General features: G+C 39.0%; 1 long non-coding RNA gene across 1 annotated transcript in view; it reads right to left on the bottom strand.

Moving 5' to 3' along the window:
- Positions 1-6,618: 6,618 nt before the first annotated feature.
- LOC136010967 (uncharacterized) overlaps positions 6,619-27,851 on the bottom strand; it is a 40,083-nt gene continuing 18,850 nt past the window's right edge. The window contains exons 4-5 of the long non-coding RNA XR_010611115.1: positions 18,436-18,551; positions 6,619-7,031 (exon numbers count right to left, since the gene is read on the bottom strand). This is a non-coding gene — a long non-coding RNA (uncharacterized LOC136010967). The remainder of the gene's footprint in view (positions 7,032-18,435; positions 18,552-27,851) is intronic.

Genomic DNA, 27,851 nt, shown 5'->3' with positions numbered 1-27,851 from the left:
AGTAAGATATATTTCTTGCTGGGAGCAGTTGGCTCTTGTTTGATTGACTTTTTTTCTGCCTTAACTGTGGCAAAATTGCATGTGTGATGCATTGAAATATTTTGCATACTGCTATGACAAAAGAAAGCTTTAAGGGATAGCATTACCTAGTGTTGGCTGAAGATTTTCTTCTCGTTTCCTGTATGGGAAAAGAACTAGGATGCCATCCAGTTATCTATCAACAGGATTCCTTGCAGATTTAACTTCTGGTGTATAAAAGAATCACAATTTTGTATATATTTTGAAACAAGTTTTTATTTAGGATCATCTTCTGTTTGCAGACACAGAGCTGTTCCACATGTACATGCAGAACCTACCTTATCTTTGCTTTTAAATTACTGTTATTAAAGTCTATGGAAAAACTGTTGTCCTTCAGCTTCCAATAGAATACAAGCACAGTGAACAAAATTTGCATCAGCTGCAGCTCTAAGTTAGAAGAGTCAAACAAAAGAATGTATTAATATTCATTTGTATTTTCTTAGCACAGAAAACGAGTCTGACATTGTTAAAGAAGGAGACACTGGGCTAATGAAATCTATAAAAGGATTTGACGATGTGTGGGAGGAAACCAGCTGGATCAGTAAGCGAGCAAGAATAATTTGGTGGTTGCATTTTTCACAGATGAGAAAGTTCCATTTGATATTGGGAAATTGGTCTGTATTTTAGCTTTTTCATTCAGTTTTGGTGTGGTTTTGGTGGTTTTTTTTTGGAAGAAAATCTGGCCAATGTTTATAATGGCAAGAGACACCTGCTTCTGCAGAAGTTGTAGCAGTGTTCTGTATTTCTGTACATTAAACCATCTTGCAGTACCAGCATTACTTGCTTGTTTATCTGACAGTAACTGCTATGGTGTAAATGTTAGCTCTTTGAAAACTCATAGTATGTTCTCGCATGTCCAGAACGGTATCTGGCTGTCTTATAACTTTTCAGGATTTGATTTTTTCCGTTTCGACTTTTCTAGCTCTTACCACAGTGTCATTCACATCCAGTATCTGTAGAACCATATAGGCAAGAAATGTAGTGATATCTAGATTTTCTTCTTGGTCTAGACTTCATACAAGTTTCCTCAGTACTCTATGATTATATGCATGACATCCAGCCTTTAATGCCTTTATATTTCTAGGAGCTAGATGTCAGGCAGTTTGAATGATTATTTCCTGGTCTCTTGCAGTACCCAATTAAGTTTCATCCTTGACAACCTTTGAAAAGTTGCTCTGTTCTGCCTGAACAGAAAGCTCACAATCTCAGGCTCCATTAGAATTCTCTTGCCGAGAGACTTAGTGGTGTCCTACAGAGTCTTCACTTCAGCTGTATTAAAGAAACCTGGAAAGCATCCAGTTCACTTGAAAACCACATTTCACGATTTCCGTTTCTTTCTATTCACTGACTGCAGGAGAATTAGCTTCCACCACGAAAGCAAACGACAGCAGTGCTTTATTTCTAGGAAGATAGTAATGGTGATACTAAATTCTTTAATCATGAAAAATGACTGAAATACGATACATACTACGTATGTTTTACGATTTATGATGGGCTTTTATCTGGACAGGCACCAATTCATTCATCTCAGCTTTCTTGTCTTTCTACTTCTCTTTCAGGTATCAGTGTACATCAGCAATGGTAAAATAAGGTCCTTCCTTCCAAAGATAAAAAAATTATTGATATTTAAAACAACTGAAAAATCCACTATCTTTTCTGCATTCATTCTTCAGCCAGTTTCCACTCAGCATTGTTCTAGTAACAAAACCTTTCCAGAATAATACAAACAGGCTTTTAAAGATTGTCCTGAGTTTTCTCTGCTTATGCTTCAACCTTGCTTGAAAAGAGGCAGATCTCAAGCATCACAGCTTCTGGATCAAAATTTGTGCCTCTACCAGTTCAGCACACAAATTGAGTAAGCTTGACACTGGGAAGTTTTCATAAAGAGTTTAAGGCTCCAGCCTCTACTGCCTGAGGCTTTTGTGACCTTCAACAGATGGACAATACTTTTTTATGATAATGAGAGCAGTCTCAGGTAAATCATTTGCCTTACCAAAAATTCCAAGATTCACTCACAGGACAATTAAACTTGGGAAATTCTTTTACCAAGGTTGGCTCAATTATTGCAATCATTGAAAGTGGATCTGGAGCAGATGCACCAAAACTTGACAAAATTAAACCAAAGCTGGTGTTTCTATCAAAACACCTGACTCAATCCAGTTACTAACCAACTAGGGGACTGGTAGTGGAATCATGTTCTGACTGTGCAGGAACAGTGTTCACACAGGACCAGCCAGTATTCATACCAATATACCTCACACAGACAGATCTGGAACAGACTCAAGTGGAAGAAGCAGCAACGACTAACAACGACTTGGACCTGCAAACGTTGATAATGAGAATGTGACTTTGTTAAGACACAGAGCACAAGCTCATAGTGGCAACCTACTCCTACTGAGTTGCAAGTAATAATTAACCTTTCACTTATAAATCAAGTATTTCAACTATTGCTGATACAATTTTCTTTTGCATTGGACACATACAAGGGAAAAAAAAGAATCACTTGCAAGGGCAAATGCTCTGTTCAGAATTTCAATAGCAAGTTGCTAGGATGTAACAAGGGAAGAAAAAACCCAAACCTTTAGGAAATTATTTTCCACAAAGGTACCTTACAGTCCTTGGCTGCAGCCAGTATACATTTGCTTTTCTGGAAAGGACACATAATACTACTGCAGCTGATTACTTTTCCAGATATATTGACTTGGTTCCACTTAAAAAAATATCACCAGCTCTCTAATGTCCATACCTGGAAGACAGTTTCAAAATTTCTCATGTCAGGTAAAAGGCCTTAATTTTTCTCTAATTACAAGTGTTTTTCCAGTATTCAGGTTTTCATCACTGCTTCTTAATGTCATCCTCAGAGCAATGGCAAAGTAGAGACAATAGCCGTACTGCTGTATTCCTTGCATACTTGTTAACCCAATGCAGAAAAGAAGGCTGCATCTCCCTGTAAAACCAAGGAGCCCAAACATAAATAACCTCAATGGAAGGAATGGAAAAAACTAACAAGAACTGCTCAGAACAGCACTGAATCACGGAGCTGGCACCAGGGAATAAACTGAGGCATAAGTATCCAGGCACTGGGAAACATTCAGAATTTGGCACAAACTTCCATTTCCTATATAATACGATCTTTTAAAGCACTGCTCTGGAGGAAAAAGCTTCACCTTCAGTATATTCTAACAAGAAAAGGAGAGGGCAAAAGGCTTTGAATATCTCTTAGAAAACCAATCTCCCCCATTATGCAGCTTCACACAAACATTTAACCAGAAACAGAAGCACAGACTGTTCTTATCACAGGTTGTGCTCAGAACAAGAAATCAGACGCTTGCAAGCCCACCTCTCCCTGTGATGGTATTACTGAGCAGAACATGAGAGAGTAGAAAAACATCAGCTGGCATTATAGGAATATAGAGAAATTTGTAATAGCACAGTCTTGTAACACTGCACCAAGGACAAACTACTGGGTCAAAATCCTGAATCGTTATCAAATACAGTTTGTATTTAACACAAGTTAGTTTGGTACTTTTTAGTAGCACAAAGCATCTCCTATACCATCATAAATTCTAATTAACTAAATTCTGCCACTTGCCACTAATTTATGACCTCATTTGTTCTTCGACAGAAACTTATACCACTTTATAGAACCTCCTAGTCCCAACTCTCCAGATTATATTACACTTAATGTGCAGTAACCACACTTGCTATCTGAATCTTAAAATATCAACATGCCTGAAGATTTTTTTCTTCTTCTGCATGTAAAGCAAAATAATCTATTTTGTCTTCCCTAGTTGTAACCCTCACCCTGCTAAACTTTCATGTTTCATATAATACCACACAGTAACTGCAACATGCTCCATGTGACACAACATGACTAAGCCTCCTTCCCCCTCAATCCCTTGCTGCTCACAGCTGATAGAAGACCTGGCCAAGAAATCATTTTAAAACATGCCTGTATTAAGGAAACAGAATGTACTTTAGAAAATCCAGAACTAAGTCTTCAGACCAGAGCCAGTATGTCTATGCAGGCCAGTGCTAAATGGATTTATTGACTTTTGTCAAGAATGTCTTAGAATGGCTTATTAGGTTTATGCAAATACAATGAATGACACACAAACCCAACCTGACTTGTGTCCAGGCCCTTTACATATCTTTGCCCCATGTTTCCTTCTGTTTCTGAGATGAACATGAGCACAGTGTGGTCTTCTCTTACCCAATCCTATAACTATACAATCAACCATGAGTCAGACATTGTCATGCATTCTTTAGGTCCATTTATTTGTTCTGTTGTTGCTGTGCTTTATACCTCTTGCATATGTACTTGAGAGATATTAATGAAAACTATTAAGGATAGAGTTCGTCATTATTATAACATACACAGTCTATCTCCTGATTGCTAAGTATCTGCTGTTCTGGAATGCACAAATCAATCTGACAAGACACTTTTGATATTTCTCAGATCAAGAAGCTTGGAAAAATGCAGAATAATTGTGATGCTTCACATAGAAGCACAATTACTACATTTAATAAAAGAGTTTCAAAGTCTGAAAGTGTTGGTGTCTGTCAAAAAAATATTTTACACTCACATCTATTATTATTTGCTATTAATTTGTATTTTTAAATTGCAGTCTATGTGACTTCCTCATTTTGTCCTCCATTTGTCAAAAATTGTAATCACTCTCATCCTGAAACAGTACTCAGAGCACATGAAAATGCATAATGCCTGCAGCTATACTATCTCCAGCTGTGATCATGTCAGGACTTGTAAGTGGGTCTGTACATGAGTGGCAGGCCTCTAACGGAAGTACACGTGAAAGTTATACTGGTAAAGCAATGGGTGACTCTTGTTAGAGGGATACACTATCCTCTGTTGCACACCTCTTGCAGACCAATTGCATTCAATAGGTTAAATTTGGTTACACAGCTCAGCAGACAGAGCATGCCCTGAAAAGAACACCGGTCATACAAAGCTGGCCAAACTCTAGCAGAGTAGCAAGGCCAAGTTCATGCCAGTGTACCATATTACCATAGATGGAATGCAACGCTCCCATGGGACTGGAAACTAACATTGTTGGAATGTTTGTAGCCATTAAAACCTCAGAGCATTATTACTATTGTTAACTTGCTATGGAAAGATGAGAGTCCAGAGATGCCGAATTCTAAGTCTTCTCCCTGAACTGTATTGCTTTCAAGATGACCTTGTTATTGTGCTTGAATACATTAATTTCTGCACTTCATTTGCTGCTTTGTTTTGGCTGCAATTTGTTACAGAGTGACTTCTGTGCATATCATAGTTTGTATAAATCATAAGGTTAAAACTGCAATGAATTTTGGAATACCTGTTGATGAATGATGCTGAACAACACAAGGTATTTGTCATTGTTAGTATGCACTGGCTGGGCTAATCCATATTCATAAACAACTACTTAAGTATGTGAAGCATTAACATATATAGTTTAGATTTGTAATTATCTTTAGAGATACAGAGAAAAACAACATCTCCTTTGCTCTAATACTGCAATAGCCCAAGGACAAAAAAGAGAAGGTGACAGGCTGCTGTCCCTGTGCTGTGCTGGGTTTGTAAGCAGCTTAAGTACTGTACATCACATATACCACAAGAGCCTGGGCACACACTGTTCCGATGGATCCTGTCAGTCCCAGAGCCAGAAGTCCAGACTATAGCCTTCCATGACAAGCATACATTGTTGACATCATGTTTAGAATGAAATATAGGCTAAGAAAGAACTATTTCAACAGGAGTAAGGTTTTGGTATCTTGTGAGGGTTTTTTTGTTTTTAAGCTTACAAGTCTACGATCCAAATGTTTTGGATTTGCAAACTATTTTCTGCACTCCAGATATTGTTTCCAGTCTTCTGTTCCTGTTAAAAAGCAAGAAGGGAAACTCAGAGAAGATGGAAAGAAAAAAAAAAGGTAAATTAAGAACAATTCTAATCTGCTTTTGCACACTGACAAGTTTTAAGCCACTTCTCAGCAGTGGAGCAGCTATATTGAGTGGATGACACAGACTTGTGGCTGCAGGTATCTACAGAAATGTGAGGTTAGCAACACAAACCCTGATTCCGGCCACAGTCTTAAAGCTATCAAGTTAGTGTGCAAGCTTCTTGAAGTCCCTGCCACAAAACACAAGCAAAGTTACCCTAACATCAACAGAAGTGGCCCCAGACTATTTTGGTCCCATACTACATGCATTTCTGTCCCAAAGTATGTCCTGAAAATACAATAATGCACCATTATATTGGTGCGGTACAATCTGCATCTGAAATTTTATACACCAAGTGGCATTAATTCATATTAGGAACAAAGAAAAAAGCTTATTTAAAATAGTACATTATTTATATTATTATAATTTTATATGGCAGTTCTGAAATAACAGATTAATCGAACAAGTACAAACCCTAGTTGAGCTCTTATGCCATACTTCAGCCTGGAAGACTTTACGGCCAAATGATAAATTAATGAAAACAGGAATTTTACACCAAAACTGTAATGGCTGTTAAGGTAAGAATATAAACGGTTGTTCTGAGAATATAAATGGTTGTTCTGTAGCAACTACTGAACTATTCTCTTTTGAGACAATAGCAATGTCACAAAGACAGTCTATCATAAACATTTTATATAAGACTTAATAGATAGAAGAGAAATTTGCATTTACTATTCAAAAGATTCAAAGTCATTGGGTCAAATTCATTCCAGATAAAACAGACTTCTCCAAAATCATTAGTGATAAAGTTATTCCATGTAAATTTCTCTTTCTGAGGGACTCATTGAGCTCTTTGTTTACACTGGTAATGCTGTAAAACTTGCTGTAGACATGATGACGAATTGAAGGCTGTGATGCAATCCATATCAATCGCTTTCTTTCCATTTTCACTGCTTTTTATGGAGGGTCTTGAGGCACATCACAACTGCATAGCCTCTCCTCTTTCTTCCTTCTACAAAAGTAAAAATTAAAGGTGAGAAAAAGAGACTTAAAAAAGCTGTTGGGCACATTCAAGAACAATTGTGGAAGGCATAGTGAACAACCAAACTGTGCCAGGAATACCAGGATTGGGTATTCTCTGCCGCACTAAGGGCTCACTGCAGAGCTCATCAATCAGGTCTACTAGAGATGTTCTCTTTACAAGAAGTGAGCAGGCACCCACTAGTTTATTACCTTTACCACACTGAATGCCTGATTCCTTTGTAACTCCCCGAACTCTCACTGTTAGTAGATAAATTCATGGCTATCTCCATAATCCCCTCTGCCTTTTTTATTATTACATCTGTTTGCTGTGGGGTTTTTTTTGAGGTGGAAGAGGAATAAAATCCAGATGTTTTTTCTTGATTTTTTTCTTCTTCTAAATCTTGCTCTGTCCACTGAGAGAGTCCGCTGTTTATGCTGAGGAGTACGACACCAACAGAAGCTTCCTACTATGGACCCAAAGCTATAACAGATGAAAGAACCTATAGTGAGCAAGGCTGAAGGGGGAGAGGTGCCTGGATGCTACCATGCCTGTCATCTTGTGCTCCATAAATCACAGCAAATGGTTTATCTTGCCTTCACCTTTCTAACAGGGCATTTGACTGTACCTTAACCTTTGACTTTGATCTTCATCTGAAAATTAAAGTATCTGTATTCTTTGATGGTACACAACTGCTACTGCAGTGACCTGTTATCATCAGTATCCTTACATATGGCCGGAACATGGAGTTTATCCTGCCCTGGCTGTTATCCACAGTCACACATGATGAGGACTAGGAAGAAGCATTATCCTGGACTATATAAATCAGTGCATTGACTATACCATACTAACTACTCACAACAACAACAGTTTGGTATTTAGCTAATTTAAAAAAAACCAACAAAACAAACCACACCAAAAAAAAACAACCAAACCCCAGATATCACACAGTATAGAAAGAAAAGAAAATAGAGCATGGCCCACATAGAAAAGCATATAGGAGTTAAAACAAATTGTCTAAGAAACTAGGGTATAGAAATAAAGAGGAGTTGCATGGAAATGCAACTGAAAGAAACATATTGCATTGAGAAAATTAAACAAGCAGAACTGAGTTATTTCCAGCCCCAAATTCTGAGTGGATTGGACAAGAAATGACAGGCCATATCAGATTACTTCTGTTTCATCTAGGTTTCTTTGATAACTGATTTTCTGACTCAAAAAAGGATCAAGACTACCTGGAGTTCAGTAAGTAGGAGTTCATTAGCTGAAGTGAAGAAGGTGAGGACTGAAAAACTAATTGTAAGAGGGCAAGGGAAATAGATAAATAAGGGTGACAACGAGCTATGCCAAAATTGTATTTAACATTTTCAATGACCTTACCACAAAAAGCATACTAATGAAATTTGCCAGTGATATAAATTTAGGCTGTATCAGCAACAGAAGACTGGAAGGTTAGACAATAAGAATTAGAGTAATAGAAACAGAATGAAATTCAGTATCATAAAACACATCAAAATGGCCTAATAAGGAAAAAAAAAAAGGATATAAAACAGGAGCTCATCAGGGTAGAAGTGGCTCAGAACACGAGCATACAATCTGAATGTAAGATGACAAACAAGCTGCACAGTGATACCTGTGAAAGTAACAAGAGACATCATCTACTTTGTTAAAAGCACGCAGGTAATGCTAGGGGGAAGAATGCACAGTATTGAACAGCTTTGACTCCAATACTGCCTAAAATTTTGCTCAAATGAAGAGAACTGGTGAAGCTTGACTTGCTTCTGCTAACAAATGAAAGCTGAGAATGGATAGAAGCCCATTAGTGTCTATAAATACATCACAGGGATAAGTGCCAGGAAGGGGAAAGATCTCATTGTGTGAAAACAGAAGATGCTGGCACAAGAATAAAGCAGTGTGAGCTTTCCGTGAATAAACTGAAAATTGGATGTCAACAGAAGGTTTTTAACAGGAGGATTGACATTCTACAAGGAACGGTCTTCCTGTGGGCACAGCGGATCCAAACTCGCCAGTATTAAAAGGTTGCTGAGTTCCTAGAAAGCAGTGACTGGAGCCTGCACTGACTGGGAGTGGAACTTCTTCACCTCCAGGATGCTCTCCAGATATCTTACTACTTCCATGTGAAGCTGGGAAGTTCTTGGACTTAACATAACAAGGCGTAATAAGAACCTGCAGAAATCTTAGAAACTGACGTGTGGTCTCAAGAGTCTTAGCTTTTTCATTGCACAAGTATTAGGATTAACCTGCCTGGCACATGAAATTAGTTTTGTAAGGCTAATAGAAGATCCATTTCCTGGATTTCTGACCCCCTCAGACTTCTGAAATGACAGCATGACACAACACAGCATCCTAACCCAAATTCTTCCTAATGCTCCTATCTCAATGTTAATAACTAACAGGAACTAGAGCTGGGACATCTCATGGAGGTTTGCTGACATTGACATAAGGCAGAAAGACAACAAATACTTTACAGATCTAAAAATAAACCCAAACAGATGTAAATCAGTGAGCTTTTTCCACAGACCTCTTTGTTTTCAGTGTCAGTTCTATTTCGAGGTTTGTTTGTTGATGTTGGTAGTTTGTTTTTTTTTTTTTTTCCTTTTTTTCCTTTAAACTTATAAGTGGATAGAAATTTGATAAACAAATTAGGAGAAGGATTACTCCAAGTCTCACTAAAGGCCACACCAAGATCAAACGCTCCCCATTCACCTTGCATTTTTGTTTCTGGCTGAATTGCTGGTCAGACAGTGAACAATTTCACCCTTTTTATTGGAAGAGAATAATAGAGTGGTTTGGGTTGGAAGGAACCTTAAAGATTATCTAGTTCCAAAACCCATGCCATGGGCAGGGACACCTTCCACTAGACCAGGCTGCCCCAAGCCCCATCCAACCTGACCTTGAACACTTCCAGGGAGGGAGCACTCACAACTTCTTTAGGCAACCTGTACCAATGTCTCAGCACCCTCACAGTGAAGAATTCATGCCTAATATGTAATCTAAATCTACCTTCTTTCAGTTTAAAGCCATTACTTGTCCTGTCGAAAAGTAAGCGGATCTTAATTTTACAGAGATGTAGGACACCACCTTAGCTGGCTTGGTGTGAAGAGCAGCTCCTCTAAATCTGCCTTCCCAACCAGAGGAGAGACATGTTTAGTCCCGTCCCCATTCCCCCGCGCCCGTCTCGGCTCCCCCTTCGGTCTGTCTCATGTCCCTGGAAGCCCCGCGGCCACTCGTTCCAGGAGTCAGCAAAGCCCCGGGGCTGCAGCTTTACGTTTAAGCAGCCACGGTTTACAAAACACAAACCCGAACATTTTTTTACAGTAATTATGTATAATAATTAAAATTATACAATGTTCTTCCCAGAGAAAGTTTCAATGTAAACAACATTCAGGAAAACGAAGTAGGAATTTGGTCTGCGGTCCGGGAAATGAGATGCATCACCTTTTTTCCGGCTGAAATACGAAAGCCGATGATGTTTTGTTATGTAAATACGCAGAACTCGACTCCTGCTGCACTAATATTTAGCGTTTTGTTGTGGTTTTGGGGCACGGTTTCCCAGTGCCCCGCCCCAGGCACGGCCCCGCACGGTGGGCTCTGCCCCCCGGCCCGGCGGAGCGCGCACCCGAACGAGCCCCGTTCACTGGCGCTGCCTGGGCCTACGGCGGTTCCTCGGGTCGGGCCGCAGTGTGGCGGGCGGCAACGCGGCACGGAAGTGCATCTCCCTGCGCCCCGCAGCTTCCCACTTCGCAACAGCCGCCGTTTGTGGGGCAGAGCAGAGCGCAGTGCAGCCCATGCGGAGAAAACCACGCCAGGGCAAGCTTTCAAGGGGACTTCTTTTGTTTGGTTTGTTGTTCTCTTAATCAAATAAATCTAATTCACATAGAAAGCATCTGTTTGCTCCTTGTGTCTGGAAAAACATCGGAATTACGATGTTAACATTTCCAAATGGCAAAAAGCGAATTTCAAAGAGCTGGCAATGAAAACGCTAGAGAAACACCTGCTAGCTGAAACTCACTTCTCTTTCACACCCACTACGCCTGAACCCCGTATTAACCATATGCTTTTACAAATTCAGTTTAAATTCAGTGCAGGGTTTATAATCTGCTTTGTTACAATGCAGCTGTAATAACCCCAAGCTCCTGAAAATTTAAGCTAAAGTGAATGCTGAGATTTGCAGAGTCACACAAGAGGCAGAACATTTTTCCTCTATCACAAACCAGTTCCGGTTCTTTCAGTAAGTATTTGGTAGTGGTGGTATTTTTCTGTGCATCATACTGTTTATTGCTGCCTTCAATTTCACTGATCATTTTGTATTTATAAATGTATAAATTCCATGGTTAATAGTATAGAAAATTGAATGTACACATAAGTGAAAGTTTGGTAAGATTTCACGTTTAATTTCAGCCTCACCATGTGTTGAAAATTATGCACCTTATTTAGAGTTGCCTTATGAGGCTCCTGGTTCTTCCTGACTGGCCTGCTCTCTTTAGGGAGCTGGATAAGGCGGTGGTCCCATCTTCCTTCTATTTGTATCAACTTGCCAGCAGCAACTGTAATTTGTTGGATTTAGAGCCCTGTGCATTACACTGCATGGGTTATAATTGTAACTGTTAAATCACCGGGCCTCTTAAACAGCCAATTCATTAAAACTGTTTCCATGTAGTTAAATATTAAATATCTGTGGCCACTACCAGGATTGTAGCTGGTAGAGTTTGCATCCTAAACCCACTTCCACCAGGACTGTTAATGGGGCAGTCATCTTCAGGCTGCTTATGGGGGTTCAGCCGGGCGCTAGCAGAGCCCAGGCAAGGGTACAGTGCACTATGGCAGAGCGTGCCCAGAGCATCCCATCAACACGGGGCTCTCCTGTACAAGGGGCTGGATATGCACAGAAAGGAAGCCTCGTCCAGAGAGCTTTCCATCTTAACCCAGAAGTAAGCAGCCAACACATAACAGACAAATCACATCTGTATAGGGTACACCACACGGACAACCTTCACCGCTCCCTCTTTTAATAATTTCCTTAATCCAGTTCCCCATAACTCAGTCCCTGCTCACACAATGACAACATCTTTCTGGCCTGTTGCTTTTGAAGGCAGAAGTTAAAAAGTAAACCTCTTCTCCTCCCCCAAGCATACTTGTGAACTTTGATGGAACATTTTGCTTTTGAAAAATGAAGGTTTGTCAAAACAGAAAAGTTTGAGGAGCAGAGGCAATTTTGTTGACTCTTCAAACCTCAGATTCTTGCCAGTTCAGCTCCTCACAGGCTGAGAAGTGCCAAGGCCTTGGAAGCTGTGGCTGAATCATTCCCATCAAAATCATTTGAACTCTGAGCTTCTTATCAGCTCACCAAACAAAGCTCTGAGCTGCAAAGGGAAGCCTTTCAGTTGTTTTTAGACACTTCCATTCTACTCTTAGACAAGAACTTTTGTTTCCAGGAAACTGAGTAATAGTAAATTTCACTCCAGTGCAGGAAGATTTTGTTTTGTTTTTCTCTTTTACATGGAAAACTCAACACAAAGATCTTTCACCATATAAATAAGCACATAAAGGCATGAAAAGGTGATCTTCTAGCAATCTACTCAGCCAGAAAGTAGGCAAGAGCAGACCATTTGTTGGGGAAGTCTGTAAGTACAGCCTGTGCTCTGCAATCACCCTTTCCTTCTGTCAGGGCAGAAAATCATAGAATCATAGGATGGGTTGGGTTGGAAGGGACCTTAAAGATCATTCAGTTCCAACCCCCACTGCCACAGGCAGGAGCACCTTCCACTAAACCAGGTTGTTCAAAGCCCTATCCAGCCTGGCCTTGGACACTTCCAGGGGTAGGGCATCCACAACTTCTCTGGGCAACCTACTCCAGTGTCTTACTACCCTCATAGGGAAGGATGTTTTCCTGATGTCTGATCAGTTTAAAGCCATTCCCCCTTGTCCTGTCACTAAATGCTCTTGTAAAAAGCCCCTTTCTTGTAGGCACCCTTTAGGTATTGGAAGACTATCATAAAGTCTCCCTTGAGCCTTCTCTTCTCCAGGCATCTCAGAGCATCTCTGGTCTGCAGGATCTGTTTGACCTACCTTTACCTCTTTAAAGAGAGGCCACTTCTCACATATTAGTCTTTCAGCAGAATATCTTTCCACTCATGCTTTTTTTTTTCTCAAATGTGCAGTATTACCCCTCCCAAACCTTTAAGTTACACAGCCATTTCTAACTAAAATAACAAATAATTCACCTAGGAGGGCATTCTCGATACAGCAACACTCGACATCAGCAGGACAGATTTGTAAAGCCCTTGAAAAACAACTTCATTCAGCACTCAGTTCCAAATGCAACTGCAAGCCATAGATAAATCCCCATTTTGTCCCCTCTGTAGCAGCAGCTGGCCAAGCTAATTTGCACAGCTAACTTAACCCCACATTTAATATGGGACCTGGGCTGAGGAGAGACTCCCTGCTGCGCTCCTGTTTGGCTCCCTGCCAACACAGTTATTATTTCTCACATTATTTCTGTTACAGTAACACCTAAGAGCTCCAGCCTCTGACATGGACCTCACCATTACTCAGTGGACGAACACACAGCAAAAAGACCAGTCCTTGTAGCAATGGAGCCTTACTATTGAGCTTGAAGCAAACTGACAGAGAAACACAGATTTTCCTCTCTTACCATTGATAGTCTCTCCCTGCTGACAGAATCCTGAGAATTTGAGGTCAGATGCTGTAGCTGCTTTTACTAAGAAAAGGAGCAAATCGACTGTGTAGTAAGGTCAAAGACAAAAAGAAAACAAGAATAGATGATGACTTTCCTGCTTATGAATTGTAAGGGATTTCTGAGCACTTCCACAAGGATCAAGATAGTGCCAAATGCTTGCAGGAAACAAATAATGTGACCAGGCAGCTTTGTTCATGAATCACTGCACACTGCAGTCAGTCAGCAATACCAAACGCAACACCATGTACATCCCTCACATGAGGCTCCTATTCACTTCTTGAATCTGAACTTTACCATTTACAGTATTTTGAAGCAAGACACCTAGAAGGCCTTTTGCTGCAACTAGAAAGAAGATGCAAATAGAGCTGAGGCTGAAAGAGCTACCAAACCCCTTGCTATTTATTTAGTATTGTTACTTTAGAAGATTGCTTGGACATGCTGTCAAAACTGATCCAGGAAAAATCTGTCTCAAGCACTCCTGAAGTTGGCTAAGTAGCAAGATCAACTGACAGCAAGGAAAAAGCTTTCAAATGACTGAAAGCATTTAGGAATAAAATAAATGATCTGTCTTTGGGAGTGTTTTATACAGTAATACTTGTACCTAGACTGATACAAATACCTTTACAATAGACAAAGCCTTTCACTGGGAGATACGTTTTTATTTAAATAGGGTTATCAATTACATTTGATGTTCCACTCCTGTGTGTTACCCATGGTCTTTGCTGCAAAAACAGCAATATTTCCACCTGATTACAGTATATGAAGTTGCCTGAAAGAAGAGGTTCTGTGGCAACAAGCTCTGTGAAAATGGAGTATGTATTCTGCAGCAAACACCTGAGTCTATTAAATCAATACAAACCATGTACCATGTACCATGTTTGTACATGGCAGTCCTTGGGTAATGTTTGGACCTGATGACCTTAAAGGTCTTTTCCAACCTAGCTGATTCTATGATTCTATGTACAATACAGGGAAAACACAGGGCACACTGTGGTGATATAGTTGGTTTAACCCAGCTGGTACAGAATCTGTTTTAAGCCATTAAAGGAACCCCTAAGTTAGAGGAACTGATGTCATCAGGACAGAGCAGAGCATTGGGACAGAAGCGACCAGAAATCACTGCAAATCACCAGGAAAACTGGCACACTGTTACCCAGCTTGTCATTCAGTGGACAATACCAGGTGATATGACAGCCCATGTCATTTCATCTTTATTTCATCAGTTTGAATCTACCTCAGATCAGTGGTGACCAGGAATAACTGATGCTTCAATATAAGACTGGACTTCCCTTTCTTCTCAGAACCAAAATACTCATCCTGTTGAACACTACTAACTGCTGAAGGGTCTTCTAGAGTAAACGGTGTTGGGAAAAAAAACAACCCACAAACCATAAGCACTTCTATCTTCCTCCTCAGAAAATCGTTTTGTTGAAAGTTCTACCACTCCATATTCTAACATTCTTAATTTGAACCATTCATCCTTACAGAGATACATTTCAAGTTATAAAAAAAAAAAAAATAAAAAAAAAAAAGTATTTCATTGCTCTAAAATAGTATTTTTGGGAATGGGATACTCTTATTCTTCCCATAGAAAAGAAAGCCCTTTGTTTCAAATCAAAACCAAGTGTAAATTTAAAGCATTGAGAATATCCCAGAGACATTCTGTCAGCTGCCAAAAATGTACTTCAGGCTACCTCAGGGAGGGCAGTTTGTCACTGACAGATGCACTTGGATGTGTCTTGGATGGCAGTCTACGTATAATCTGAAAACATCACAGTCTTTGGTACTCCACTGCTTTGAAGGTCAAGACTGAGACCTGCACTGCCATTTCACAGGCAGTCATCTGCTTTGTGATTGAAAAGAGGATTTTATTCCCTAAGACTATCAGTTGGGCACCTTTACAGGCAACAAAGATAACAAAACAACTAATACATCCTAACCTTCTTACCAAGGGCACTGATGAAGTAGACCAGAAGCCTAGCAGCTCTGCAGTAGTTAGTTTTGGACTAGGCACAGGTAACTTAGACCCTGACTTATAGGGATCCTTATGGAAATTATGAACATATTTTGGAGTACCTGAAAGCAGTGGGACTAGGGAGGAGCAACTGACACTGCTCTGCCCTAGCCCTGTCCATAGACCACACAGTGCAGTATTCATAACCATACAGCATTCAAATTCCTTGTGCAGACACAGACAATCAGACTTGATGTAGATTTTATTTGCAATTGATAGAGTTGACATCTAGTCACAGTGACACTTGTTTCTTGCATTTGCTGAAATACATGGAAGTTCATTAGACTCTAACAAACAAGGCTAACCCATGTCTATACTGCAATTGAGCAGGATGACTGCAGGGGGTGTAAACATGTAGTTAGCTTCCTTACCAACAGCATCACAGCCACAGCAATGCACATTTCAGACAGGGGACACGAGATAGATAATCTGGTATCCTGGGTACAACACAGGTCTATGAGCAGCTGAAGAGAAGGATTACATCCAACCCTGCTCAGGCCAGCTTGCTGCCTAAACCTCTCCTGGAACCGGATCTGAAGTGAGCTACACTGGCCATGACAGCACAGGAATCATTGCAGGGTATACAATTAGCATTAATTCGTTTTGCTTTAGTACTGAAGGCTGAGAACAATGCTGGAGGTTGCGCTCACTATTCTCAAAGATCATAACAGAAAAAACCCAACTCATTCATAAAACCTAATGTCTGATTTTTTTTTTTTAAATACAGAAGCTATTACAGCAATTTTGACACTTTCAGGTTTTATTCTACAACTTTTCTTAAAAGAGTGGCTATTTTTTCTTAATATTACTGTGTATTTTCTTTCAAAAATATTCTGCCTTTGTTGCTGAGAAAGGAATACTAGCTGAGAGTGCAGCAAAATTGTTGCCTCAAGACAAATTGGCATTCATCATTCAAGCAGAAAAATAAATTAAGTGCAACATTTAGGCACTCCGTATTGGGTTGTTGGGAAAAAAATCAACAAAGGGAAAACAAATGTTATGTCAGCTATTGACTGTAGAAACTGACTAAATGAGTAATTTCACCAGTACTTATACAGCCCTGCACTTCACAAGGTACTTAAAACTGTGAAGGCTTTTAATAGTTTTTTATTGGAAACAGCAATCAACTTTACATGTTTTGGATAGAAATATGTGGCCTCGGTAAATCCTAAAAGCTACATACATCCTTTTAATATTTCAAATTGGCATTTAAAAACAGCAATAGCATTATTATTACTATTGAGAATTGTTAGACATGACTTTTGCTACAGTCTGGTAGACTTTATTACTGCTTTACCTTGCCTTTCAAGAATGTCTTTCATCCTAAAGGGTTCAAGAATGCTTAAGCGTATTACAAATGCACAAAGCGGACCAAGGCAGATCATTTCATGTACTAGCAGAACGAGGCCATCTCACAGTGGAAAGTGTCTATTTTACTTTCCTCTGGTACTTTAGGACAGGAAAGGGGATGGGAAGATTCTAAAACAATGATGTTTGCTGCTGGGATATCTGTCACTCGGCACAAGCCTTACCAACATCTACTACAGAGCACATATTCCTTGTCATTTGTACCCCATGAACAAAAGGTATTGCTGCTGGTTTGGTAAACTTCTACCATGAAAACCAGGGTGCAATTTACTCATAATTCACATACACCCTCGGTAATGATTTTCAGTCACTATCACTTTACCAGCGCCACCAACGTTCTTTAAAATACCCTCAATCCCTACCCTGGATTAATTTAATATTGCCTCATTAGAAAATTTTGCCTCCTTTCCACTCATCCTTTTTTACCTGACTACCAATCAAAACATTACATGTCACGTCACACACCCTCCCCCCCCCCAAATTATAGTTGGCCCCTACAGCTGATTCCTGCTCTTGAAAACTGACCAGCTATTCTAGAGATTACGACCTCCTCCTCTTACCTTCATTATTTGACTCCTATCTAAACCTGTGGTCCACAAGTGAGCTGCAGCCAAGCTGACTTCCTCCAACACAGTGGGGGCTGGTACCACTCAGCCATGGCCTAAATATTTGCACGGGTCACTATGGAAGCAATTTTCAATCATGTTTTCATTTTCGAAATTAGTATTTTCATTTTTTTGTCATCTTTTACCATAACTCAAAGGTTTAGTAGACTAGTTCAGGATTGAAGTAGAAGTACGGTATTTGCAGCATACCTAGTACATACTATGTGCCTTTATTCACAGACACAATATAAAGTCCTGTATCAAAACTGACCCCAGCAATAGGCATGCAAGGAGCATGTTGATTTCCATATTCAAGCCTTTTTGACAACACAGATGAGACATATAACACTGAATATCTTAAACAAAACCAACAGATAACTGAAACATCCTAGCTGACCATGAACCATGTGTGCTAGCACAATATATAATAATGATAAATTTTGAGAGGAATGTATTCCAAGACAATCAGAGGCTTTTAGAGGGCTGTTTCCATATGCTAAGAGCTACTAGCTTACTTACAAAGTCAATGTTCTCATTATTAGATCTGAGAAAGGGTTAACCTTCAGATGTCATTCAAAAATAGAACAGTGACAACAGTGTGACAGAAACTCTTCTCCTCTGTTCCCCAGACAGCTCTGACTTTCACCCAGGGCCACAATGACTCCCACTCTTCAGGGCTCTACTTACATTCCAAGAAGGTGCTCATGTCTACTTCTCCTGCTGCCATCCTTGTCATCTGACCCCCTCTTTCCTCATAGGAAAATAAAACCACTTGTGGCTTCTCCCCAGCTTTTCATTTCTACCTGACAGCAAAGAAGAAATGAAAATGACAGTTTTGTGACGGCTTATAATCATCCTGCACATTCTTCATTAGTTCTGCACCTCACAGCCTTTTCCTAATATGTGTGAACCTGGTCTCAGATCACTACTCCTTTATGCTTCTTAACACATCACTGCAACTTTGTATATGCTCCATATACCTTTACAGCCATAGCTGTGCTTCCCCTAGGGCATATTAATCCACCACAACAATCTGGGTTAAGCAACAGCCATGTATTCCAGCATGGTTTGACAAACCCTAAAAGTGTCAAAAAACTTGTATAATACACTGGTAATATACAGTCTGTATGTGCAACCATTTTCACATCATGCATTTAGCAGAGCAGAAAAAGTCCCTGTTATTGGCAGATGAGGTTTTGAAAAATATGAAAAAAAATTCCAAAAAATCCACCAAAAAAACCCCAAACAAACACAAACACAAAACCCACCAAACAAAAACATAAAAAAAAATCCAGACACAACACTCTGCAAGTGTATGGATTTGTCCCTTCCATCTGTTTTCCAAGATCTATGCCAGCAGGGCTGTACTTGCAAAGTCCAGTCACATTTTACCAGGTTATAAGTACTCAGTAAGCATTTCATATTCCTCTATAGGGAGCCAACAGGTGGGAAAGCTACACCTACCAGAACATACCAATAGCATGTAAGGAACTTGGATGGATGCCACTTTTTGGCACAACTGAAAGAGATCTGCTGAGCAACTAAACCCTGCTGATGCAGAGTCAGAGTCATGTGAAAAGGTCGTCCTTCTGCTGCTTTCCCTGGTTGTCTTTTTCATCCTTTTCAGCCTTATGTCACCATTGTTCTTGTACTACCTTTTGCTGAGAGCCTACCCTGGGTAATTTCTCCACCACTTGTCTGATACATGGAGTGCTGTGGCCTTCTTCCATGTTTTCTTGCAGAGAGATTCAGGAGTCAAAGGAGCAAAGTTCAGTTATTAACTCTCTCCTTTTTCAGTCTCAGGCAACTTGACACAGACCATTACATCCTCCCTACATCAGAGGAGAGATTACTTTGAACCAGAAGAAGTGGAACAAGTGTTGAATGCACATTGCAGCTGTATAGGAAATTTGCTATTCTGTTTTAAATGAGAAGGGTCCCATAATTTCCGTATTTCAAGGTGATTATCCTAAAGTAATGTATGGTGAATGACAAATTTGGCTGACGAATAATTTGAGTATTTTCCTTTGCATGTAAATCTGATTTTTATAATGAACACTGCTGTACTTAAAAAGGTTCTGCATAACCAAAACACTGCACAGCCAACATCTGTTATTCAAAAGACCTCAGGGGTATGAACCCCCTCTCCCCCAGAGTAAATCATATGACCTAAATATGTTTTGCTCCATGATACAAAGTACGCTTTTACTGCCACTTTATCTGACTTGCCAAATTCTTCTTGCCTAAGCATGACACGGTTTTCTTAACGGAAGAAGCTGTTTCTGTAACCTTTATGTTTAATGTTGTAACTAATTGTTATTATTTAATAGTCTATATGTCATTTGTCACATGGTGAACTGTAGATGCTGAAAACAGATGGACCACCAGATGAACTCCAGGAAGAATTGGTTATAATGTCAGTGATAAGCTAACAAAATGAAATGCAAAATGAAATGAATACTGAAGACACTATTCAGCTGAGAAGCCTGCCTACAAAATAGATTTTGTATTATTCACATTCATTAAAGTGCACTTCAACCATCCTGTTTTGACATTTTCTGTTTTGAGACTTTTCAAAGCAACCACAACTTCTTTCTCTTTTTTTTTTTCCTCCTCCAAATGCTTGTTTGATGATCTAAGTTGGCAAAAGTGACCCTAGCTTTTAGAGGTGATCGCTTTAACCATCGAGGAACTTAACCACAGTTATATTTGCCAGCAGACCCCAAAGTGCACCAATTCAGAGCTTGAACAAAAAGCGAATACATGCATGAATTGCGCTGACCAGCAGTGAATGATTGCTTGCCTCTGGTATGCGACCATGACATAGATACCCTGATTCTGGCCGTGCATATACTTTGTATTACTACTTTGGGTCTACACATGGAAATTTCATTAAGTAAATGGTAAAATCCTTAGTAGGATCAGTATCTCAAACACACTGCATGCATCTTCTAGTAAATCAGTGGTAGGGAGCAAGATAAGATCGGTTAGCAAAGACTGAACACAAAATACAGAAATTTGCTCATACCCTTATTTCATATGGTTCCTCATCCATTGTTTGAATAAAGTAGCTTTTCCTGTGGAAGATAGGAAAATCCCAACAATCTCTTGCAACCCTGGCTGCAATTAGTTACCAATGCCATATGTCTGATCTATCTATGACTTTATAAGGGATATTTTAATGGTCCCAAGCATAAATCAGTTGTCACCAGAGAAACATGAAAAATCTCATTTTAACTGAGTTACTGATATCTGACAGCTACCATGAATATTGCCATGTAAGAGAATCATGAAATGAAAACAAATTATGGGAGGTTTGGGCATTGACAGCAATTCTCCATTTTGCTGTAATTTGAAACAATCCCCAGGGTTAAACAAACACTTGTTGAAGAAGAGTTTTTGCCTTTCTGTTTTTTCTTGGTTTACATTTGAAAATGTTTGAATCTGAACTGGATTTACTGAAAATGCTGTAAAACTGGAAACCAAAACAAAAAACCCCAACAACACAACCACAAACAAACAAAAACCAATCAAAACTCTGCCACATTTATCATGTGAGCTAACAAAGTTAATCCCAGAACAAACAAGAATCCATTTCAGAGTGTGACAGTGAGGTAGGCTAAGCTTATGGATAGCTTATCTAGGGATGAATTGTTATTTCCCATCACTTAAGATCTTTAACTATTTCTAAAATGCATGCTGCACTTACAAAAACAATAACAATCTAGATAATGGAGCAAAATGTGTTATGCAGAAGTTGAAAGAAGATAGTTATAATACCTGTAATTTTCCTTTTTGTTAAAAAGCAGCGTAAATCAATTTGACGTTCTCTACAAGCAAACAATAAAGTACAGAATGAAGTTACATGCACACATGTTCGTATGTCATCCAAATGATGGAGTGTTGCAAAAATACTAATGGAAGACTGTGCAAAATCTAGCAACATGAAGTATGTACCGCTATGTCTAAATATACTGAAGCCCTAAAGAAGGGAGATGGCTTCCTTACAGCCTAAACCAATTATGACTTTGGAAATACTAGCCTTTTAATTTTCTGTGTGTTGTATTTACACAGTATACATGCTGCTCCTTGGGTTTTGTGTCCTTAAATAGTCATCAGAAATTTATGACCCTGTACATATCTAGTTTACATAATGCTACAGTCATCTCATATGGCAGGAACTTTTTATTACCATTCAGAAAATAAACCGAGATCAAATCCGCTGACATCAATAATGCTTTCTAGTGCAAAAAGCATTTTGCTCAAAATGGAGGCACAAAAATGTAGCCAGGGACAAAGGTTCAGACTCTAAAGCTTGTCAAATCAGACTCCCAAACAAAACTCATCTATTTCCCTTTGCTTTGAAGGCAGACATGAAAGTTAACTGTGGGTTTCCAGCACCAGCCTCAATCATTTGGTGACTATCAGAATGTAGATACAGTCCCAAGTTGTCTTTATTCAACTGAAAAGCCACCACGGGAAGTTCCCCACTTCTAACTGCTTGTTCCCACCCACAAACCTGCAACAAACAAGCTAAGCAAACATTTTGGAAAGTGTTTCTCATATCATTTTGCTTTGATTCTGTGACATACCTTAAAGTCCTGACCCCTAACAGGACAGGTGAAATGCCAGTCAACTGGGGCATGGGCAAGAGGTTCTTTTATAGTCTTATACCACTATCAGTCTATAGGATACCTCAGAACAGAGGGTTTTTTTTTATGGTGACAAAAGAGTAGAAGGGTTTCCACACAGAAAAAGAAATATTAAGCTGTCCAGCAGTTATGTTCTGTAATAATATCTCCAATTTTATCTGTTAACTGCTAAAGTGACTTCCACCAAATACTTACCTCAAAAGAATTTTTACAGAATTTATTAACTGCTAATATTCAAAATTATCTAAGAAGATTTCCCATGTTTCATTTCACAAAATGGTTTGGGTTGGAAGAGACACTAAAGATCATTTAGCTGCAACCCCTGAGATGAATTCAAATCTATGAGATTTTTGCAGCAGGTGGACTGTGTTTTCTATTGAAAGCAGCTTGAAGTTACAGGTTTCTTCACAACAGAAGTTTCTGGCATCTCATACCATTCATACTGAATGAAGAAGTCAAGAAACTGATTTTCAATATACTGAATGAAGAAGTCAAGAAACTGATTTTCAATCAGTAAATCAAAATCATATTAGGGAAACTAATAGGATTTGACCATGACTCATGAGTCGTAGTCTGAAGTTCTTGATTGCTATTTTGAACTGGCAGATTTTTTTGAAGCAGAATAGAAATTAAAAACTTCAAAGTCCTCTGATAACAGCTTCTTCGGAAGCAATATCCAGGGAAAGTTTAGCGTGGTGTGAACATTACATTATTATCTCTTCAAATATACAATGTAAACACTTGAAAAAAAAAAAAACACCACAAAAAGATTTATAATAAAAACATCGTTAATGTAGATTTATAGCAATAAATGGTAATAGTACAGCTTGATACAACAGATTTATGGCAATTACAATTTCACTTTGCTTTCATGTGTTACAAAATACTTCACACCGACAAACACCACAGTTTGTATCTGTATGTATACATACACATATACACATACACAGAGGCATATGCAAACTAACTGAATATATGTGTGCTTACACATGCACGCACATGGAATCATCCCCTGTGGATCTAGTCTACTGTACTGGCTACGACAGTGGGCAGCAGCTATGCACAAGCACCGAGAACATTATACTACAATACATAATACCGTACATCATAAAAAATATTTCCTAGTCTTACCAGGCTGGACAAAGGATAGCAGTTTTAGACATACATAGCCATGTTTACCCTAGTGGTCTATGTAACAGCTCTTCAAAGGAGATTCTGTATTAGCTGCACATTTTGGAAAAGAAACTCCTCTGGCTAGTTTGTCATATTCATTAGTAAGGCTAATTGTAGATTTAGCTTTCAGACAAGAAAAAGCTTACTATATTTGAAGATACCACATTAAAAAAAAAAAAGCAATACTTTAATACTCCTCACTGTTTTCAATGAAAACCTAACAGTAACAACTATACTCTGATTCTTCTAATCCTTAATGGCCCATCACAACAAATCCATATACAGAAGAAGCATCAAAACCAATCCTTTCCTGGAGAAAGTCAGTGCTCATTTTCATCCCCATTTCTATCAGCAAAGATACCACACTATGCAAGTAAAACCTTCTGGGTCTTGGCTTGCATATCATCAATAAGAATACTGATTTAGTGCTTTAAAGGGAACAACTGACACAATTTCAAAACTGCTTCTGTGCAAATTAAGCCCTTAAATGCATAGGTCATTTTCAAGAATATGAGCTAGATTTTTATGCAAATGGCATTCTAGATCTGACTTCCTGTAAGAGAACAGAAATGGATCTTAGTAATAGCTGGGTTTATAAAAAAAAAAAAAAAGCTTAGCTTTAGATCTGAACATTGATCTAAATTCAGAATCTTCAGGAATTCAACTCTTTATGCAAATCCTTTCTTCCTTCAGAGTGCATACTTCCTTTATAACCATGAACTCTTCCATAGTAGCAATCTACCATCTGCAAATGACCAATTTACCTATAAGGCATTTAGTATTATCACTGTAAGAGCAGTTTGTCAGGAATAGTAGGAGAATAAGACACCAGACAGAACTTTGCATATAAGCATAAACAGTATAATTGCCAAGAATATAGGATTAATAAGATACCTTTAACATTGGGCAGTAAGAATTTCAGTTACCATAAGCACTAAGTATTAGCAATATGCAAGCTTTTCTATTGCAAATTAGGATGTGTATGAAGCATTTATGATGTACACATACCTGGAAATAACTGAGATCCAAAATATAAATAACATGTAACATATAACTCTCTGGAACACCTTATTTCCCCCCAGTAGACCTTCCTTTTCTAGGCTCTACTCTACTGATTCTAACCAAAGACCAAGTGGAAGAGCCAGCTGCCTTTCAATCCAGCTACAGTGATACCAGAATGTGGGTCTTTTGGAACATCTAGGCTCAGCATCTTCAACATGTACTTGTTGCTGTTTCCACATCTCTCTCTGACCTCCTGTTGAACACTTACCTCAGTGTCCAAACTGCTTCTCACTTACCTCAGTTATAAATACACTTTTTACACTCAATAAAAATCTAATTGCTTCTTCCTATTAGCCTACTCTAACCAAAACAAACATCCAAACATTCATCATAAAATACTACTTGGGTAATTTCTGAAGTTGCCTAGAGCTTTTTGCATTTTAAATATATAAATCTGGGATCAGCACTAGTCAGGAGAATGAAATAGTTATGCTGGTTGCAGGCTGAGCCCTTAGAGCATGGCCAAGGTGCAGCAAAGACATTGCTTCTAAAGAAAATCACTACACTCACAGAACCAAAGCAGAAAGCAGAAAAAAGTTTTCCTTTCAAATCCCTGGAATTTTAAAATCCCTCCAATCTTTTATAATGTCTCTAAAAATTTATAGAGTATTAGCCTGTACCCCTAAAAATAGGGACACGGCCTAATATTCTAAAAGTATAGCATCAATGGCATTGCTATCTTTTTCATTAGCTTATAGTATTATTATAATTCCTTGGAGAGCTCTACAGTTGCATTTAGTTCAATTCTTGGAATGGAAATTTAGTAAGGCTTTCACAAAGCCTAATAGAAAAAGATGTTGAAATTAGTGTATCGTAGTGCAGCTGCTGCCTGGGCTGGGAAATAAAAGGAATGGCTGGTAAAAAGAGACACTGGCTTTCCCTCTAAAAATATTAATTATTATTTATTATGTATTAGTAGCTCATGCAGGCTGCAACCACAGTAAGGCCCAGTGTATGAGGCAGTTTACTAACATGTAGTGCAAAAGGAACTCTGTCCTAAAAAACCTCCTGTGTAAGTGCATAGAAAGGTGGTATTTTTCAGATGGATGCTAGTGAATACACACCACTCTTCAAACTGGCGATTGTACCAAACCCAAGCTAATGACCTCTGCTGAAGGTTAAAATAAAACCCCCTTAATTCAAGCTTGTGTCATCCAGACAGGGAATTGACAAATCTTGTTTACCCTGAAGAGCCAAAGGAGGAAAAGCATGGCAAAAAAAATGGAAGTGCCAAGTCGAGTTACTTCAATTCATTCAGCAAGTCCGTAGCAGTCACAAAGAGCCAATCTTTGATGTCTTCCCACAGTGCCCAAGCAGCCACTGCTATATAGTGAGACTAAATAAACACTGAGGAGAAGCACTTCACAACAGCTTAACAGTCCTGCTTCCTAGACATATGAACTGTCTGTGTCTTGGACTGCAGCAAAGGTACCCTTGTCCTCCAAAGGAACCTATTTGGAAACTAACAGAGTACACCAGCACTAATTCTCTGCCCATGTACCCAGGTCTTCTACAGAGGAAAATCAAGGTGCACAGAAGTACACACCATCACTTGCTCTGCTGCTACCACAAAGCTGAGACACAGCTAAGGTGCCCTCAGTGACAGGATAAGGTGCAACCACTGGAATACCTTTTTGCTTATCTATAGACTCCACACCTACTCCTGGGAATGCTGTATCCCTCCCACACATCATACAGGGAAATAGAGCACCATTCTTAAACAGAGACCAAAAAATTTACTGTCATACCCAGGTCCCCAGGATACTGTAAACAAGTGTTTATGGATTATAGGACCAAAGGTCCTTCAAATCCAACATTCTACCTCCAACAGCCACAAGCTGTAGAGACTGCAGAGTGAAAGATCCTTCCCTTGCTAGGTAGGTTTTGCCATTGCTGCACTGCACTATGATGACTGAAGGCTACCATTTGCTAACTTAATCTTTTTTAACTCATTACATCTTGTCTCCACAATGGTGATGAGCTCCAAGATTTAATTACCTGGTGTGCATAAGAAGTACTTTCTTTCAGTAGTTTAATCTGATACCCGATCATATCATTGTTCATTTCTTTGTCCTTGATATTGAGAGAAATAGTAAATAACCATCATCTCCTATTCACCTCTTATTCTCCTATTCACCTCTTATTCTCCTATTCACTTTCTCTGAATGCAGTACCAGATAATTCACTCAGATATCCCTCACTTTAAAGTTAAACTATCATTACTGCTCAGGCTGAAAGCACTGTTTTTTCAAGTTTTCTCATGCCAGAAACATTCACAAGGATTTTTAATATCCTTTGCAAGATTGTCTCTGCATATATTTGTAATTCACACTTTTTGACTTTTAATAAAAATGGCTAAGCCTTCCATCTGCATAACACAGATACAGCCTAGTTTCAGCTCTCATTCATTATTAACAGATAGAACTCAGTTATTTATAAGTTTCCTATTCACTTCTGCACATGCAAAAACCAAACCAACAACAGCAAAAAAACCCAACCAAACAACAACTACAAGAATTATACTATCAGATTTGTGTTCAAAAACTTTAATACTCTTTGGAAAATGTTACTTTTGATAACTGCAAACATGTAAAGGTGTTTGTGGTCTCAGTTTTGGTTTTATTCTGCTTTAGATCCAAGATCAGGAAAAAATTAGGTAAGACTCCTGTTAGCACTCATACCAGTTCTAACAATTGTCATTTCAACAATACCTAAGTGTCAGCAATTCATCTCAGTCTTGCACACTGTGCAATTAATTCATTAGAGGATCGAAAAAGCTACTATCTGCCATAGAAGAATGATTTTTATTTTATTTTTAAGGTAATACCAAACTCGCAGTTCATATAAATCACTAGAGATCTCAGTATCACCAAAGCCATGCCCTTTTATAACCTGGAAAATTTTGGATTTACAGGATCTTTAAAAGATGCTCAAAAGACAGGTGACATTGTAATGAAGATGGCTGATTTTAAGTCCTTTCCAGCATGAATGTTGAGGAATTAAGAACTATGTGGTTAGACAATATGTTCATACCACAAAAGGGAGCCTGCAATAGCTATGTCTCCATAGACACAATGAATTTCTGTTTTCAGCATCTCAACAGATGTCTACCCCACAGATGACTTCCCTTTGTTCCAAAGAACTGACTGATGTGGTCACTCACATACTGTAAGAATGCAAGACTGCCCACATCTGTTCATCTAGAGCAAAGCCCTG

Source organism: Lathamus discolor, chromosome 3, assembly GCF_037157495.1.
Source record: "Lathamus discolor isolate bLatDis1 chromosome 3, bLatDis1.hap1, whole genome shotgun sequence".
NCBI lineage: Eukaryota > Metazoa > Chordata > Aves > Psittaciformes > Psittacidae > Lathamus > Lathamus discolor.
The sequence above is the reverse complement of the archived record's forward strand: the minus strand, read 5'-3'. Positions and strand labels throughout refer to the sequence as shown.